Below are 19,326 nucleotides of genomic sequence, written 5' to 3' on the forward strand. Positions count from 1 at the left end.
TCATTGCAAAGTGATACAAAGAGTGGGTGTAGACCTTACAGTGAAATGCTTACTTACAAGCTCTTAACCAACAATGGTTTAAGAAGTGTTCAGTGAAAAATTGAAAATAAATGTAACAAATAATTAAGCAGCAGCAGAGTTGTTGTGTCTTTGGCTATGCCGGATTAAGTGATATGACATGCTATTCTATAGAATCCTTTCTCTGTAATTAATATTACCTGATCGAGCTAATCATGTAAATGTAATTAACTAGAAAGTCGGGGCACCACAAAATAATATTTATAGAGCAGTTATCTTCCGAATAAACTCCTAAAGACCTGGTAATATTTTACATCAATTGCAGACAATATTAATCGTCACCTTATTTCAGTCTCATCTGAAAGTTGTAAATTCTTCACGAACCCTGGCTAACAAGTTGAATAAGCAATACAAAATTGGGTTTCATTATTTATTTACTAAATACCCCATTAATCACACAGAATTACATATACATAGAATGAATCATACCTTGATTACAAATTATGTCATAAAGAAAAACGTCCTGAGCGGACGGAACAGATATGACAGCTGGTTACACAAAGAAAAGGGGGCTGGGTGTGAGTGAAAGAGCGGGAAGGCTGAAGAACAAAGGGAGAAGCGATGTCTCTATCGGGCCGTAGGCAGCTACTCTATCATAAAATACAGAATCTTATGCATTCTAAATTACCGCCCATTTGGAAAAGGAAAATGCAATAAATATTTACTCTGAGCTGCGTTTCAATAGGTTGGTGGTAGATGGAATGCTGTGTTGCCCAACAGAGTCCTTTGAAGAGTGTCTCTGGTGGTGAACGGGAAACATTGTAGTATCGTCGTTGTGTGGTAGAAGGGATACTCGGGCCGTCCTTTCCTAGCCCACGTTTACAGGGGCCTCTGCTAACTCAACGGCTAGGAGGTATCACTTCTGTTGTGAATAAGAGTTCAAAGTTCATACCATTCGCAACTAAAGCTCATGCTGAGGTTGGCTTAGTTCTGTAGTTGACATGTTAGTCCTTTTAAATGTATGGACTGTCGTCCTATCGTCCTCAGAACAGGAGGTTACATTTTCGTCAAGGGCTTATATAGTGGAGGGAGAAAAGGGTGTGTTTCATAGTTTATAACCCATGTGTCTTCACAGGGGCAGGCCACTGATTGAGCAGAGCCCTAACCTTATGAAAACCCAAATCTCTCATTTGGAAGCTAAAATTTAATTAAATCTTTTTCACAAATCATTTATATTTAAACATTTGAATTGCACAACAATTCCATGTGAATCTGATAACTATAATGTGTAGACTATAATGTGTAGACTCCCAGATACAGTTTATGTCATCCTGTCATCAGTCCTAATGTCTCAGATGACAACCGAACTGACATCATATTCATTACGTACCAACGCATATTTTCAACTGGTTCTATTACTGAAATATGGTTCCTTTCTCTCCACTTGTTTGATGTTCCCAGACTCTGTTTAACAAAGGCTATTCAAGACTCCCTCTGTAGAGTCAAGAGAGAGAGGGGGAGGGGGGAAAGGTATTTATGGGGGGGTCATAAATCTTACCCACAGGCCAACGTCATGACAGAGTCAATGTGCGGTAATTGAAGTAATATGTATATGTAGGTAGAGTTAAAGTGACTATGCATAGATAATAACAGAGAGTAGCAGCAGCTTAAAATAGGGGTCTGGGTAGGCCTTTGATTAGCTGTTCAGGAGTCTTATGGCTTGGGAGTAGAAGCTGTTATGAAGCATTTTGGACCTAGACTTGGCGCTCCGGTACCGCTTACCATGCGGTAGCAGAGAGAACAGTCTATGACTAGGGTGGCTGGGGTCTTTGACAATTTTCAGGGCCTTCCTCTGACACCGCCTGGTATAGAGGTCCAGGATGGCAGGAAGCTTGGCCCCAGTGATGTACTGCGCCGTACGCTCTACCTTCTGTAGCGCCTTCCGGTCAGTTGCCATACCAGGTAGTGATGTAACCAGTCAGGATGCTCTCGATGGTGCAGCTGTAGAACCTTTTGAGGATCTGAGGACCCATGCCAAATCTTTTCAGTCTCCTGATGGGGAATAGGTTTTGTCGTGCCCTCTTCACGACTGTCTTGGTGTGTTTGGACCATTCTAGTTTGTTGGTGATGTGGACACCAAGGAACTTGAAGCTCTCAACCTGCGCCACTACAGCCCTGTCGCTAAAAATGGGAGCGTGCTCAGTCCTCCTTTTCCTGTAGTCCACAATCATCTCCTTCGTCTTGATCACGTTGAGGGAGAGGTTGTTGTCCTGGCACCACACGGCCAGGTCTCTGACCTCCTCCCTATATGCTGTCTCATCGTTGTCGGTGATCAGGCCTGCCATTGTTGTGTCATCAACAAACTTGATGATGGTGTCGGAGTCATGAGTGAACAGGGAGTACAGGAGGAGACTGAGCACGCACCCCTGAAGGGCCCCAGTTTTGAGGATCAGTGTGGCGGATGTGTTGTTACCTACTCTTACCATCTGGGGGCGGCCCGTCAGGAGGTCCAGGATCCAGTTACAGAAGGAGGTGTTTAGTCCCAGGGTCCTTAGCTTAGTGATTAGCTTTGAGGGCACAATGGTGTTGAACGCTGAGCTGTAGTCAATGAACAGCATTCTCACGTAGGTGTTCCTTTTGCCCAGGTGGGAAAGGGCAGTGTTGAGTGCAATAGAGATTGCATCATCTGTGGATTTGTTGGGGTGGTATGCAGATTTGGAGTGGGTCTAGGGTTTCTGGGATAATGGTGTTGATGTGAGCCATGACCAGCCTTTCAAAGCACTTTATGGCTACAGACGTGAGTGCTATGGGTCGGTAGTAATTTACCTTAGTGTTTTTGGGCACAGGGACTATGGTGGTCTGCTTGAAACATGTTGGTATTAGTAAGTTAATATAAGTATTATAAGTTAACTGCCACTTGATTCTCCACCCATGTATGCAGCCTACTCTATTTCAATGAGACCACACATACTAGGCAAGCCTGAACTCTCATGCCAATATTAACACTACCAGTGAATGATACAAAGTTCCACCTTGAGCAGATAGGTCGAGCTAAAGTAGCTACAGGACAGCAGCTTAAAGCTACAGTCTGGGATCTGGGAATAATGGTAATTTCAATTATTCAACCACTGATTATATTTTGGGATAATATAATGTATTAATGTACACCAAGGTAATTCTTTGTCATGCCTCATTTTAGGAGGATTAGGAGGCATAAAAACAAAAAAAGGAGACATGAATATGTTATTGTCTTGTGAACGCTGGCTGAATTCTGGTAAAGAGTATGTCTACAGATTCTCCCTTTGCCATGTTTTTGTTTGCTTGGAAATGTTATCTGAAGAAACTGTGTAACCAAGCATGTATAGCGGCTATTAAGTGTATACTGGTCGACTTTCATAAGGTCTGGATGGCTTACAAGGAATAGAGTACGACTAAAGGAGTCTGTACTGAAAACATGTCCATGTCAGTGGAGATACAGATTTAGGCTGTCTAGCAGCTGGGCTGCTCAGTCCTGGCCCTGGTGGATCTGACTTCCTGTGGGTTGTCCCTCTGGCCTTGGCCTAACACACTCAAAACCAATGAATGATTCATTAAGATCCTAAAGCTGAGTGTGGTGTATTGGATTGGGGCTCTGCAGGGTGGTGGACTCCTAGGGACAGGACAGGACGACCCAGCTATATTGCAAGGAAAAAGAGCTCCACAGTACTATTAGGCCTATGAGATTAATTATATGGAGGATTTGCTGTTTCTGTGTGTTAATGTATATTTGAGGTGTATGTCTTTCTTGTTGTTGTTTCCAAACCTTTCCCTTGGGAATAATAAAGAAGATAGGTGTGAACTGGGAAGGAAATTGTGGTGGGAGAGAGTTGAGTTATTGACTAGACTGGTGGGGGCGTGCAGGCGGTTTGGGCGTGAGGGCGGCTCGGGCGTGAGGGCGGCTCGGGCTGGTCGGTCTGGCTGACATTTTTGATAGATGATGTCTTAAGAAAGACAATCAAAAGTCTTATATTTGTCCAATAGTTGTTCATTTCTTAGGCTATTGATTAAAGGTGCAAACTCAAAATGTATGATTTCAATCCCTTTATCTAGTTCAGTCTAATTAATCAAATCAAATATATTTATAAAGCCCTTCTTACATCAGCTGGCATCTCAAAGTGCTGTACAGAAACCCAGCCTAAAACCCCAAACAGCAAGCAATGCAGGTGTAGAAGCACGGTGGCTTGGAAAAACTCCCTAGAAAGGCCAGAACCTAGGAAGAAACCTAGAGAGGAAGAACTAGGCTATGAGGGGTGGCCAATCCTCTTCTGGCTGTGCCGGGTGGAGATTATAACAGTAATGGACATGATTTGGAAAGGCACACACCTGTCTATATAAGGTCACACAGTTGACACTGCATGGCAGAGCAAAAACCAAGCCATGAGGTCAAAGGAATTGTCTGAGACAGGATTGCGTTGAGGCACAGATCTGGGGAAGGGTACAAAAAAAGCATTGACGGTCCCCAAGAACACAGTGGCCTCCATCATTCTTAAATGGAAGATGTTTGGAACCACCAAGTCTCTTCCTAGAGCTGGTCGCCCGGCCAAAATGAGCAATCGGGGGAGAAGGGCCTTGGTAAGGGAGATAACCAAGAAGCCAATAGTCATTCTGACAGAGCTCCTCTGTGGAGATGGGAGAACCTTCCAGAAGGACAACGACCCAAAGCACACAGCCAAGACAACGCAGGAGTGGCTTCGGAACAAGTCTCTGAATGCCTATGAATGTCCTTGAGTGGCTCCCCATTCAACCTGACAGAGCTTGAGAGGATCTGCAGAGAACTCCCCAAATACAGGTGAGCCAAGCTTGTAGCATCATACCCAAGAAGAATTGAGGCTGTAATCGCTGCCAAAGATGCTTCAACAAAGTACTGAGTAAAGGGGCTGAATACTTATGTAAATGTGATTTTTCCGTATGTATAGAAACCTGTTTTTGCTTTGTCATTATGGAGTATTGTGTGTAGAATGATGAGGGGGGGGACAATTGAATCTATTTTAGAATAAGTCTGTAAAGTTACAAAATGTGGAAAAGGTCAAGGGTTCTGAATACTTTCCGAATGCTCGGTATATTTTTCTTTCTGTTCCTTTTTTATTACATTTATCTCATTAATATAGAGCAGGCAAGCTAGTTGTTTACATGCCTGATTGACAGAAGAGTGTAGCCTATGGCGCAAGAAACGATTGAAATTTTGCAGGTGGGGAGAGATGCGAGAGAGGTTTGAGAAGGCTTGAATCGCTGGGCATCTTGTAATGACATGCATTATCTGAATTAGGTCCACAGAATTATACCTAAGAGGAGTGGCTACTATGGAGGAACTTTGAATGTCCTTTGAGCTAGCTAGCTAACAAGCTTGTGTGTACAGCCCGGCACCAGAATTAAAAACACGTCTTACCTTTTTCTAGTTAATAAATCCAATGTGAAACTGATTGCTATGCTAGTAGCCTTAACTAGCATTGGAAAAGTGAATCCATTCCATCTCTAGCTAAGACAGATTGAAATTTACTGGGAGAGGGGTGGTCCAAAATAGGGGAAAGTTGTCAAAGATTTATTTGTGCTGTGGGGAGGGTTGTGTGTTTTTTGGGGGGAGGGCACAGGGGAGGGAATTGCATTTTTTCCCTGGTTTATATCACTCTTCTGATCATATTTTCCCTATAAACAATGGCTTGACTTACTTTTTATATTACCCCAATAAAGTTATGAAATGTTTGTGAAGGTGTGGTTATTATTAAGCTTTAAGTACTGCAGGCCTATGATATGAAGGCAGTGCACCCGTGTGCTCCAACTGACTCTGACAGTTGAACTTAACGTGAGGAAGACTATTTCAGGCCTACCAGAGTTACTCCTATAGTCAAACAATATAATGCGTATCATTATACATATTGTCACAGGCCGGCTCATAGCCTGTGGCAAAAATGAGGGTACACGAACAGGTATAGGCCAATCAAAAAGGTTATTTATTATAAACCAAAACTATTAACTTTAAACAAAGAAACAGGAATGAGGTGTGAAAGTATCATAATATAGGGTGTATGTAAAGTGCAGGGATGCGTGAATCTGTGTGTGTGAATATGACTGAGTGAAAACTATGTTAAACTACAAAGGAACACACCAAACAAGATCATACCTGGAGGAGCAGAGAGAGTGGTTAGTGAAGCAGTTTAAATACCATGAGCCCAGGTGGCTCCAATCACTAACGACCCTCCTCTGCCTGCAGGAGGAACCGCCCCTGCAATGCAGGATCGAAAATGTATGAACTTTTACATCTGTATAGCCGTCTGACATAAAGAAATGCTTCATAGCCACTGGCATATCTCTGTCTCTCTGGGATTAGGCTTCTCTTCCTTTATATATTTATTAAAATATGAATATCATACAGTGGACAGCTAAGCCTATAGGCCTTTGCATGCAATTTCCTAATACGTTTAGTGCTCAAATTGCTGACAGTGTAAAGGTCTTGAGACGACAGACGCTGGGAGATGGGAAACAGGTACAGGGTGGGGATTTAATAATAAATAATAATAATAATAATAAATAGACATGAAACCAAGCAAAAACAAGAGAAACAAAACAACATCAACACGGGGATGAAACTGAGGAACTGACAGATATAGGGGAGGCAATCAATGACGTGATGGAGTCCAGGTGAGTCCGCAGAGGCGCTGGTGCATGTAACGATGGTGACAGATGTGCGTAATGATGAGCAGCCTGGAGTGCCAGAGAGGGGGAGCTGGATCAGACGTGACAGACAGCTGAACCATGAGGTGGACAATTATTGTTTTAGGAAAGTAGCCCCCCCCAAAAAATTATAAAAATTGTACTTTAATTGAGCATTTCTGTAATGTGTCTGTATCTATGTAATTGTGTATGTATTTTTGTAAAAAATACGGACCACAATGGAAAAAGCCCCCGACTTTATTGTGCAGCCCCGTTCACTTTAAAGAATCTTTGTGTATATATATATAGTTGAAGTCGGAAGTTTACATGCACCTTAGCCAAATACATTTAAACTCAGTTTTTCACAATTCCTGACATTTAATCATAGTAAAAATGATCTGTCTTAGGTCAGTTAGGACTACCACACAAGTATTGAGATAAACGTTTGTTATTGACCAAATACTTATTTTCCACCATAATTTGCAAATAAATTCATAAAAAATCCTACAATGTGATTTCCTGGATTTTTTTCTCATTTTGTCTGTAATAGTTGAAGTGTACCTATGATGAAAATTACAGGCCTCTCATCTTTTTAAGTGGGAGAACTTGCATAATTGGTGGCTGACTAAATACTTTTTTGCCCCACTGTATGTATATATATATATATTTACAAGAATGAATCATTCCAATGGCAACTCATGTAGGAGATGAGGAGAGGAAGTCACATAAGAGCATTGGGACCATTATCATCCTCATCGTCTCTTACTCCATCCATGTCATGTGACCTCTTGGCCACAAAGCCGCCCTGTTCCATTTCCCCTAAGGCATCCAGAATCCTTTGAGATTTTGCCTTCGGAGCCTCCGTTTGTTGCACGTGTTTGAGGACAGAAGAGGTGAGCACTGGGGGGCCGTGGGGTACAGTCGTTGTTTGTTGGTTTGTTGCACGTGTTTGAGGACAGAAGAGGTGAGCACTGGGGGGTCGTGGGGTACAGTCGTTGTTTGTTGGTTTGTTGCACGTGTTTGAGGACAGAAGAGGTGAGCACTGGGGGGTCGTGGGGTACAGTCGTTGTTTGTTGGTTTGTTGCACGTGTTTGAGGACAGAAGAGGTGAGCACTGGGGGTCGTGGGGTACAGTCGTTGTTTGTTGGTTTGTTTGAGGACAGAAGAGGTGAGCACTGGGGGGTCGTGGGGTACAGTCGTTGTTTGTTGGTTTGTTGGTTTGTTTGAGGACAGAAGAGGTGAGCACTGGGGGTCGTGGGGTACAGTCGTTGTTTGTTGGTTTGTTGCACGTGTTTGAGGACAGAAGAGGTGAGCACTGGGGGTCGTGGGGTACAGTCGTTGTTTGTTGGTTTGTTTGAGGACAGAAGAGGTGAGCACTGGGGGTCGTGGGGTACAGTCGTTGTTTGTTGGTTTGTTGCACGTGTTTGAGGACAGAAGAGGTGAGCACTGGGGGGTCGTGGGGTACAGTCGTTGTTTGTTGGTTTGTTTGAGGACAGAAGAGGTGAGCACTGGGGGGTCGTGGGGTACAGTCGTTGTTTGTTGGTTTGTTGCACGTGTTTGAGGACAGAAGAGGTGAGCACTGGGGGTCGTGGGGTACAGTCGTTGTTTGTTGGTTTGTTGCACGTGTTTGAGGACAGAAGAGGTGAGCACTGGGGGGGTCGTGGGGTACAGTCGTTGTTTGTTGGTTTGTTGGTTTGTTTGAGGACAGAAGAGGTGAGCACTGGGGGGTCGTGGGGTACAGTCGTTGTTTGTTGGTTTGTTTGAGGACAGAAGAGGTGAGCACTGGGGGTCGTGGGGTACAGTCGTTGTTTGTTGGTTTGTTGGTTTGTTTGAGGACAGAAGAGGTGAGCACTGGGGGTCGTGGGGTACAGTCGTTGTTTGTTGGTTTGTTTGAGGACAGAAGAGGTGAGCACTGGGGGTCGTGGGGTACAGTCGTTGTTTGTTGGTTTGTTGGTTTGTTTGAGGACAGAAGAGGTGAGCACTGGGGGTCGTGGGGTACAGTCGTTGTTTGTTGGTTTGTTGCACGTGTTTGAGGACAGAAGAGGTGAGCACTGGGGGTCGTGGGGTACAGTCGTTGTTTGTTGGTTTGTTTGAGGACAGAAGAGGTGAGCACTGGGGGTCGTGGGGTACAGTCGTTGTTTGTTGGTTTGTTGCACGTGTTTGAGGACAGAAGAGGTGAGCACTGGGGGGTCGTGGGGTACAGTCGTTGTTTGTTGGTTTGTTTGAGGACAGAAGAGGTGAGCACTGGGGGTCGTGGGGTACAGTCGTTGTTTGTTGGTTTGTTGCACGTGTTTGAGGACAGAAGAGGTGAGCACTGGGGGTCGTGGGGTACAGTCGTTGTTTGTTGGTTTGTTGGTTTGTTTGAGGACAGAAGAGGTGAGCACTGGGGGGTCGTGGGGTACAGTCGTTGTTTGTTGGTTTGTTTGAGGACAGAAGAGGTGAGCACTGGGGGTCGTGGGGTACAGTCGTTGTTTGTTGGTTTGTTGCACGTGTTTGAGGACAGAAGAGGTGAGCACTGGGGGGTCGTGGGGTACAGTCGTTGTTTGTTGGTTTGTTGGTTTGTTTGAGGACAGAAGAGGTGAGCACTGGGGGTCGTGGGGTACAGTCGTTGTTTGTTGGTTTGTTTGAGGACAGAAGAGGTGAGCACTGGGGGTCGTGGGGTACAGTCGTTGTTTGTTGGTTTGTTTGAGGACAGAAGAGGTGAGCACTGGGGGTCGTGGGGTACAGTCGTTGTTTGTTGGTTTGTTGCACGTGTTTGAGAACAGAAGAGGTGAGCACTGGGGGTCGTGGGGTACAGTCGTTGTTTGTTGGTTTGTTTGAGGACAGAAGAGGTGAGCACTGGGGGTCGTGGGGTACAGTCGTTGTTTGTTGGTTTGTTGCACGTGTTTGAGGACAGAAGAGGTGAGCACTGGGGGTCGTGGGGTACAGTCGTTGTTTGTTGGTTTGTTTGAGGACAGAAGAGGTGAGTACTGGGGGGTCGTGGGGTACAGTCGTTGTTTGTTGGTTTGTTGCACGTGTTTGAGGACAGAAGAGGTGAGCACTGGGGGTCGTGGGGTACAGTCGTTGTTTGTTGGTTTGTTGCACGTGTTTGAGGACAGAAGAGGTGAGCACTGGGGGGTCGTGGGGTACAGTCGTTGTTTGTTGGTTTGTTGCACGTGTTTGAGGACAGAAGAGGTGAGCACTGGGGGGTCGTGGGGTACAGTCGTTGTTTGTTGGTTTGTTTGAGGACAGAAGAGGTGAGCACTGGGGGTCGTGGGGTACAGTCGTTGTTTGTTGGTTTGTTTGAGGACAGAAGAGGTGAGCACTGGGGGCCGTGGGGTACAGTCGTTGTTTGTTGGTTTGTTGGTTTGTTTGAGGACAGAAGAGGTGAGCACTGGGGGTCGTGGGGTACAGTCGTTGTTTGTTGGTTTGTTTGAGGACAGAAGAGGTGAGCACTGGGGGTCGTGGGGTACAGTCGTTGTTTGTTGGTTTGTTTGAGGACAGAAGAGGTGAGCACTGGGGGCCGTGGGGTACAGTCGTTGTTTGTTGGTTTGTTGGTTTGTTTGAGGACAGAAGAGGTGAGCACTGGGGGCCATGGGGTACAGTCGTTGTTTGTTGGTTTGTTTGAGGACAGAAGAGGTGAGCACTGGGGGTCGTGGGATACAGTCGTTGTTTGTTGGTTTGTTGGTTTGTTTGAGGACAGAAGAGGTGAGCACTGGGGGTCGTGGGGTACAGTCGTTGTTTGTTGGTTTGTTTGAGGACAGAAGAGGTGAGCACTGGGGGGGTCGTGGGGTACAGTCGTTGTTTGTTGGTTTGTTGGTTTGTTTGAGGACAGAAGAGGTGAGCACTGGGGGTCGTGGGGTACAGTCGTTGTTTGTTGGTTTGTTTGAGGACAGAAGAGGTGAGCACTGGGGGGTCGTGGGGTACAGTCGTTGTTTGTTGGTTTGTTTGAGGACAGAAGAGGTGAGCACTGGGGGGTCGTGGGGTACAGTCGTTGTTTGTTGGTTTGTTGCACGTGTTTGAGAACAGAAGAGGTGAGCACTGGGGGTCGTGGGGTACAGTCGTTGTTTGTTGGTTTGTTTGAGGACAGAAGAGGTGAGCACTGGGGGTCGTGGGGTACAGTCGTTGTTTGTTGGTTTGTTGCACGTGTTTGAGGACAGACGAGGTGAGCACTGGGGGTCGTGGGGTACAGTCGTTGTTTGTTGGTTTGTTTGAGGACAGAAGAGGTGAGTACTGGGGGTCGTGGGGTACAGTCGTTGTTTGTTGGTTTGTTGCACGTGTTTGAGGACAGAAGAGGTGAGCACTGGGGGGTCGTGGGGTACAGTCGTTGTTTGTTGGTTTGTTGCACGTGTTTGAGGACAGAAGAGGTGAGCACTGGGGGTCGTGGGGTACAGTCGTTGTTTGTTGGTTTGTTGCACGTGTTTGAGGACAGAAGAGGTGAGCACTGGGGGTCGTGAGGTACAGTCGTTGTTTGTTGGTTTGTTTGAGGACAGAAGAGGTGAGCACTGGGGGTCGTGGGGTACAGTCGTTGTTTGTTGGTTTGTTTGAGGACAGAAGAGGTGAGCACTGGGGGCCGTGGGGTACAGTCGTTGTTTGTTGGTTTGTTGGTTTGTTTGAGGACAGAAGAGGTGAGCACTGGGGGTCGTGGGGTACAGTCGTTGTTTGTTGGTTTGTTTGAGGACAGAAGAGGTGAGCACTGGGGGTCGTGGGGTACAGTCGTTGTTTGTTGGTTTGTTTGAGGACAGAAGAGGTGAGCACTGGGGGCCGTGGGGTACAGTCGTTGTTTGTTGGTTTGTTGGTTTGTTTGAGGACAGAAGAGGTGAGCACTGGGGGCCATGGGGTACAGTCGTTGTTTGTTGGTTTGTTTGAGGACAGAAGAGGTGAGCACTGGGGGTCGTGGGATACAGTCGTTGTTTGTTGGTTTGTTGGTTTGTTTGAGGACAGAAGAGGTGAGCACTGGGGGTCGTGGGGTACAGTCGTTGTTTGTTGGTTTGTTTGAGGACAGAAGAGGTGAGCACTGGGGGCCATGGGGTACAGTCGTTGTTTGTTGGTTTGTTTGAGGACAGAAGAGGTGAGCACTGGGGGCCATGGGGTACAGTCGTTGTTTGTTGGTTTGTTTGAGGACAGAAGAGGTGAGCACTGGGGGGCCATGGGGTACAGTCGTTGTTTGTTGGTTTGTTTGAGGACAGAAGAGGTGAGCACTGGGGGGCCATGGGGTACAGTCGTTGTTTGTTGGTTTGTTTGAGGACAGAAGAGGTGAGCACTGGGGGCCATGGGGTACAGTCGTTGTTTGTTGGTTTGTTTGAGGACAGAAGAGGTGAGCACTGGGGGGCCATGGGGTACAGTCGTTGTTTGTTGGTTTGTTTGAGGACAGAAGAGGTGAGCACTGGGGGTCGTGGGGTACAGTCGTTGTTTGTTTGTTTGTTTGAGGACAGAAGAGGTGAGCACTGGGGGTCGTGGGGTACAGTCGTTGTTTGTTTGTTTGTTTGAGGACAGAAGAGGTGAGCACTGGGGGGCCGTGGGGTACAGTCGTTGTTTGTTGGTTTGTTTGAGGACAGAAGAGGTGAGCACTGGGGGGCCGTGGGGTACAGTCGTTGTTTGTTGGTTTGTTGGTTCGACTCTGGTGGTTGCAGAAGGAGTGGTTAGTTGTGCTGTTCCCCTGGGCCTTGCCTCTACTGCAGAGTTCTCCAACTCCAGTCCTGGAGAGGTACTACCGCACCAGTTTGACCAGTTTGCTGATATGCAACATGTACCTACGATGTAGTTGCACTGCTAACCTATTTAATTACCAAGGTTTTGGTCCCAGTTACAGTTATCCCTCCTTTGACTTATTTACTATTCTTAATGCATTAAACATTCATCCGATTACTTTGGAGATCCTCAATGGCATTTTGCTCCGAGCTACCGTTCACCTAAATCTGCAAGACTTGTAGTTTATAGCCACAGGACATTAGCGGGTGCAGCACTGTGACATTGTATATACTGAGGCCTCAGTCAGTATGGTCAAGTGCATGTGTCTCCATAGCTAGACCCTTAACTTTAGCTTGTGGTGCTAATGCTAGGCTAACCTAGTGTGGGAACTGGGAAGCCATTTCAGTTTAGGTCTCTTTCTCTGGCAGTCTGAATCAGAGTGAATGGGCTGGAGAGAGTTGGACTTGCGAAGATTTACTGGGCTTGAGCCAGGTCAATAAATAATAGACAAGAGAGTAGAGAGACAGATGCAGGCTTGGAATGTATCCGGAAGAGATCGATAGACTTTATACATTTTTTAAAACATTATGTCCATGATTAGCTACACTTCTAATCTCTTTTTCTCACTGTTCTTTTGGTCTTTAAAGCCACACTCTGCAAGTATCCTGTGACAACAAAAACATTTTAAAAAATGTACCTTTATTTTACTAGGCAAGTCAGTTAAGAACAAATTCTTATTTTCAATGATGGCCTAGGAACAGTGGGTTAACTGCCTGTTCAGGGGCAGAACGACAGATTTGTACCTTGCCAGCTCGGGGATTTGAACTTGCGACCTTTCAGGTTACTAGTCCAACACTCTAACCACTAGGCTACCCTGCCACCCCTAAACGCAGTAATACTGTAGGTCTTTTGTTTTTTGAATTTGATACAATAAGACAGCCACACTAATCAGATTATTAAGGTATTTAAAGTCACATGTTTCCAAATCAAGGGGTGTATTTTATTAGTTGAAATGAGTGTAAACCTTACAGACTTTAGCTCTTCCTGTTTATCTCACCTTTAATATGATTTGTCTGATTGGAGATCAGTCTTATTGTGCGACATCTGCCGAGGACAGATCAGTCTCTGTGCAGCCAAAGTATTGTTGTGTGTGTGTGCGTGTGCGTGCGTGTTAATGTGTGTGTGTGTGCGTGTGTGTGCGTGTTAATGTGTGTGCGTGTGCGTGCGTGTTAATGTGTGTGCGTGTGCGTGCGTGTTAATGTGTGTGCGTGTGCGTGCGTGTTAATGTGTGTGTGTGTGTGTGTGTGTGTGTGTGTGTGTGTGTGTGTGTGTGTGTGTGTGTGTGTGTGTGTGTGTGTGTGTGTGTGTGTGTGTGTGTGTGTGTGTGTGTGTGTGTGTGTGTGTGTATGTGTGTGCGTGCGTGCGTGTTCATGTGTGTGTGTGTGCGTGTTCGTGTGTGTGTATGTGTGTGCGTGCGTGTTAATGTGTGTGTGTGTGTGTGTGTGTGTGTGTGTGTGTGTGTGTGTGTGTGTGTGTGTGTGTGTGTGTGTGTGTGTGTGTGTGTGTGTGTGTGTGTGTGTGCGTGCATGTTCATGTGTGTGTGTGTGTTACGGGAAGCACTGTAGGACCACCACTTATAATGTTCTTGTAATTTGACACAAGAAGTGGAGATGAACTTGATGTTTGTGACCCTTTGTAAACTTTTGGCCGTGAGAATTGTTCTCACAGATAGATACAGTATGTTTGTATTTGTGAGTTTCTTTCCTGATGATGTATATATGTGGTTCTGTTACTAAAAGAATGTGCAGCAAAAATGGCCCATATCCCCTATAGTGTGACCAGAAACTTTAGCCACAGTGAAACAGATCATACTCATCTGTCTGCCCTCTTTAGCCCCCTTGTGAGAGCGTTGCTATGCTAATAGGTTAGAGACAGCCAAGCCTGTGGACCTAAGCCTCCATTGGCAAACAGCCCAGCTCGGACCACTGTGGGAAAATGGGGAGTCCTCCAATTCCCTCAGCTACAACTCTACTCCCTGCCGCTGCACTGCCCATATTAGTGCTTTATAGGAGAAGACCTGAATTCAGAGTAAAAACCGTCCCCAACTACTGTAGGGTGGCCGGTAGACCTCAAAGGCTGTGCAGAGTTGCTGGATATTGGCGGGAACTGGAACACGCTGTCGTACATAATGATCCAGTGGATCCCAAACATGCTCAATGGGTGGCATGTCTGGTGACTATGCAGGCCATGGATCAACTGGGATATTTTTAGCTTCCAGGATTTGTGTACAGATCCCTGTGACTTGGGGCTGTGTATTATCATGCTAAAACATGAAGTGATGGCGGTGGATGAATGGCACTACAACGGGCCTCAGGATCTCGTCACATTATCTCTGTGCATTCAAATGCCATCGATAAAATACAATTGTGTTAGTTGTCCGTAGCTTATGCCTGCCCATACCATAACCTCACCACCATGGGGCACTATGTTCACAACGTTGACATCAGCAAACAGGTCGCCCACACGACACCATACACGTGGTATGGGGTTGTGAGGCTGGTTGAGTGTACTGCAAAATTCTCTAAAACAATGTTGAAGGCAGCTTATGGTAGAGAAATGAACATTACATTATCTGGCAACAGCTCTGGTGGACATTCCTGCAGTCAGCATGCCTATTGCACACTCTCAACTTGAGCCATCTGTGGCATTGTGTTGTGTGACAAAACTGCACATTTTAGAGTGGCCTTTTATTGTCCCCAGCACAAGTTGCACCTATGTAATGGTCATGCTGTTTAATCAGCTTCTTGATATGCCACACCTGTCAGGTGAATGGATTATCTTGGCAAAGGAGAAATTCTCACTAACAGGGATGTAAACACATTTGTGCGTATGGAACATTTCTAGGATATTTTATTTCAGCTCATGAAACATGGGACCAACACTTTACATGTGGAGTTTATATTTCTGTTCAGTATAACATATTATGTTCTTATATAGCATTCTTATGCATTCTTAGGGTTTCACAGATGTCATTTTTAGTTTTGGAAGTTATAGATAGGCCCTAAGCATAATTTCTAGAAGTTAACCATTTCCATATTTTCTATTGTGTTGGTATACATGAGGAAGAAGATGCTTCAGGTTTTGGTGTGAGTTGGACAGTGCATTGGAACCAGCTGTGATAGAGAGCTGTGTTACCCAACGTGTCCAGTAGGTGTCTCTGTCACTCCTGTGAATTGTTGGCCTGCCCAGCTGTTTACAGTGCAAGCTGGTCTTTCCCAGATGTTTTTGCTCTGCGCTGGGCCTTGTATTCAGGGAGTTCTGTTGAACGAACAGGAAAGGAAAGTTACAGATGTATGCTCTTAATTGGATCACCCTGTTGCAGAACTTTCGTGCAATGTCGGACATTTAAAACTTGTAGTGTATTTGAGGTTTAAAAAGGAATTCTGAAGTTTGTCATTTCCATTTAGAAATTTCAGACTTGATTATAATTTATGAAAAATGTATATTAACCCCTACAAAAATTATAATCCACGTAATAGTTCACATTTCCTTTTGCTGCGGGATAATTTTCCTGCTGCACCTGACTCATATTAAGGTCCCATATCTGTACATAAAGGCTGAAAAAAAGTTAAATTCCTGTTTTTGTGCAAGGCCATGTGTTCATAGGACATGAAACCTTTGTGAAATAAAAGCAGAAAATACATGACTAATTGTAAGCTAATCATGAGGAATATGTTTAATGAACATCCGTGCTTTTCCCTGTATATTATGGTGATTTAGTAATTAGTATTAGTATTAGTAAAAACAATGTTATAGTGATTCATTATAATTTGTACATTGTGTACATTTCTGCATTCCCTCTCAATGGTCACAGAAAACACACCACATTTTCAATTCTAACGCATAGAAAGCAGCTTATTTATCAATGTGCACCCAATTGTGATAAGCATCAATTAACCAAACAGTCCAAAGTGAACAGCCAATATGGCCGCCAAACCACTAGCCCACAAATCACATGCCATGGATTTGAATTGGAATATCTAGTCTTTACTCATTGTAATTTTATAGCGTCAGCTCTGCTAGGAATAGGGCCTGACAATCAGCTGTGCTTTATGGGAAATCACATGACACACTGCCCTCATCAATCAGATCATCAACTCCCCCAACCAACCATTACAGGGGATGATGTCACAAAGAGCCAGTCACCCACCTTCCCATAATTCCTCTCGTCTCTCTCTCATAATAATGAACAGCAATGTGAATATGATCTAATTACCACCAATGTAGCTGATGAGCAACCACAAACCACGAGCAACACTTGCAGTTCAATGGCCAATGGCCTCCCACAATGTTGTCATTCCGCCCGTTACAATCGGCTGTAAATGTGGTTTCTCGTAGCCACACATGGTCAACTTGTTGAGACCTTTGCTGATGTTTTTTTCCACCTCCATTACCCTCATCAGCAAACAAAGGAGTGTAATCACATAGAACAGGAGGGCAGGTATATGACACTTATTTTGGCAAGGGGACAATACGAGGGGTTGAATGGAGTTTCTCTCTCTCAGTTTGGGTCTGGCCTCTGGTCACCAGCCTAAGGTCACTCTGTCATAATGTGAGGGCACACTAGGCTTTGTTTGTGCCTGGTGTGTGATGGGAAGAATGTGTTGTGTCATCACCGTATAGGCTAGTAGCGAGAGTGGCCTAAAGCTGAAATGGGTTCTTGTTTTGTAGCCCTCCATAGAGGTAAGGCTAGATTTGGCCTAGTCAATAATGGGCATATTGGGCTAATGAACAAATGCAAACAAATGCCCTGATACACTGAGTGTTTTTAATTGGTTTGGTTTGGCTTGAACGTGGTGTACAGAATAGTTCTGTCACTGTTCATATCTATACACTCACAAACAGACATTATTATGCACACACCGCTCACACTGATTAACCTTCATATCAATCACAGATCAAGAACACACGCTCATCCAAACACATATATTAAACTCTCTGTCTCTCTCTCTCTCTCTCTCTCTCTCTCTCTCTCTCTCTCTCTCTCTCTCTCTCTCTCTCTCTCTCTCTCTCTCTCTCAATAACCCAAACCTTTATCCCACTAAGTGTTTAATTTGACTTCCTTTTCTCAAGCCGCTAACCTTTGTTCACTTTGGCTCTGTCGTTCTTTAGCTTACCTGACCTAACAAAGGCCTAATTAGTTAGTAGTTAGTACTTCATTTGAGGTAACTATACCTGCAGTGGTGGAGCCCACTTCTGACACCAACTGTTACGTTATTAGATATATGGAAGAGGCAAAGAGACGCCAGTCAAGGTAACATGTTTACTGAGCAGATCATGTACCAACTACCACTTAATACTACTATGCAAGATATTCACTATCACTGCACTGGGTCTATTATATAATAATGGGATTTGGGATTTATCCAGACCTCTCCAAGACCCCCCTCCCCCAATTGTGTTTGCTGTGAAAGCCGACAATGGATCTGTCAGCGGTTGGCTAAGAAAGGATTAGCAGAGGGAAGTGAAGGCGGAGGTGAAAGAGGGAGGATATCTGCTGTTCTTGTCCAAAGGCCATCCTGTTTCACTATAGTACATAATGTCTCGAGAGACTAAGAACATGTACATCGAGATAATTGAAACACATCCAGCCATGCAGATTCGTCCTGATAGATATATCATAAAAAATGCACCGGAGATCAGTGAGACTGTGCCAGACCTGGCAATAAGGCTCAAGTCTTTGAGCACGAACCAGAGTCAAGAATCAATCAATCAATCAAATGTATTTATAAAGCCCTTTTTACATCAGCCGATGTCACAAAGTGCTGTACAGAAACCCAGCCTAAAACCCCAAACAGCAAACAATGCAGATGTAAATGCATGGTGGTTTGGAAAAACTCCCTAGAAAGGCCAAAACCTAGGAAGAAACCTAGAGAGGAACCAGGCTATGAGGGTGGCCAGACCTCTTCTGGCTGTGCTGGGTGGAGATTATAACAGAACATGGCCAATATGTTCAACCGTTCATAGATGACCAGCAGGGTCAGATGGTTGTAGAGGATGCAACATGTCAGCACCTCAGGAGTAAATGTCATTTGGCCTTTCATAGCCGGGCATTCAGAGTTACAGACAGCAGGTGCTGTAGAGAGAGAGAGTCTAAAACACCAGGTCCGGGACAAACTAGCACATCCGGTGAACAGGTCAGGGTTCCATAGCTGCAGGCAGAACAGTTGAAACTGGAGCAGCAGCATGACCAGGTGGACTAGAGACATCAAGGAGTCATCAGGCCAGGTAGTCCTGAGGCATGGTCCTATGGCTCAGGTCCTCAGAGAGAAAGAGTGAGAGAAAGAGAGAAAAAGAGAGAGAGAATTAGAGCACACTTAAATTCACACAAGACACCGGATAAGACAGGAGAAATACTCCAGATATAACAGACTGACCCTAGCCCCCCGACACATACTGTAACGGTTTTCTAGGTGTGAAGGAGAGTCGGACCAAAATGCAGCGTGTAGATTGCGATCCATGTTTATTCAACTAATGTAACATGAATCTAAATACAAACACTACAAAACAATAAACGTAACGAAAACCGAAACAGCCTAATACTGTTGCACATACACACAGAAAAAGGACATCAAGACACTAAGGACAACCACCCACGAAACACACAAAGAATATGGCTGCCTAAATATGGTTCCCAATCAGAGACAACGATAAACACCTGCCTCTGATTGAGAACCACTTCAGACAGCCATAGACTTAACTAGAACACCCCACTAAGCTACAATCCCAATACATTAACACCACATACAAAAACCCATGTCACACCCTGGCCTGACCAAATAAATGAAGATAAGCACAAAATACTTCGACCAGGGCATGACAGAACCCCCCCCACCCCTAAGTTGCGGACTCCCGAACGCACCTCAAAACAATAGGGAGGGTCCGGGTGGGC

General features: G+C 45.1%; 1 protein-coding gene across 5 annotated transcripts in view; it reads left to right on the forward strand.

The window, feature by feature from the left end:
* The window catches only part of LOC124016638 (ral guanine nucleotide dissociation stimulator-like), a 106,826-nt gene that overhangs the window by 3,055 nt on the left and 84,445 nt on the right, over positions 1 to 19,326 (forward strand). The gene's annotated exons all lie outside the window — the stretch shown is intronic.

This window comes from Oncorhynchus gorbuscha, linkage group LGY (genome assembly GCF_021184085.1).
Source record: "Oncorhynchus gorbuscha isolate QuinsamMale2020 ecotype Even-year linkage group LGY, OgorEven_v1.0, whole genome shotgun sequence".
Taxonomy (NCBI): Eukaryota; Metazoa; Chordata; class Actinopteri; order Salmoniformes; family Salmonidae; genus Oncorhynchus; species Oncorhynchus gorbuscha.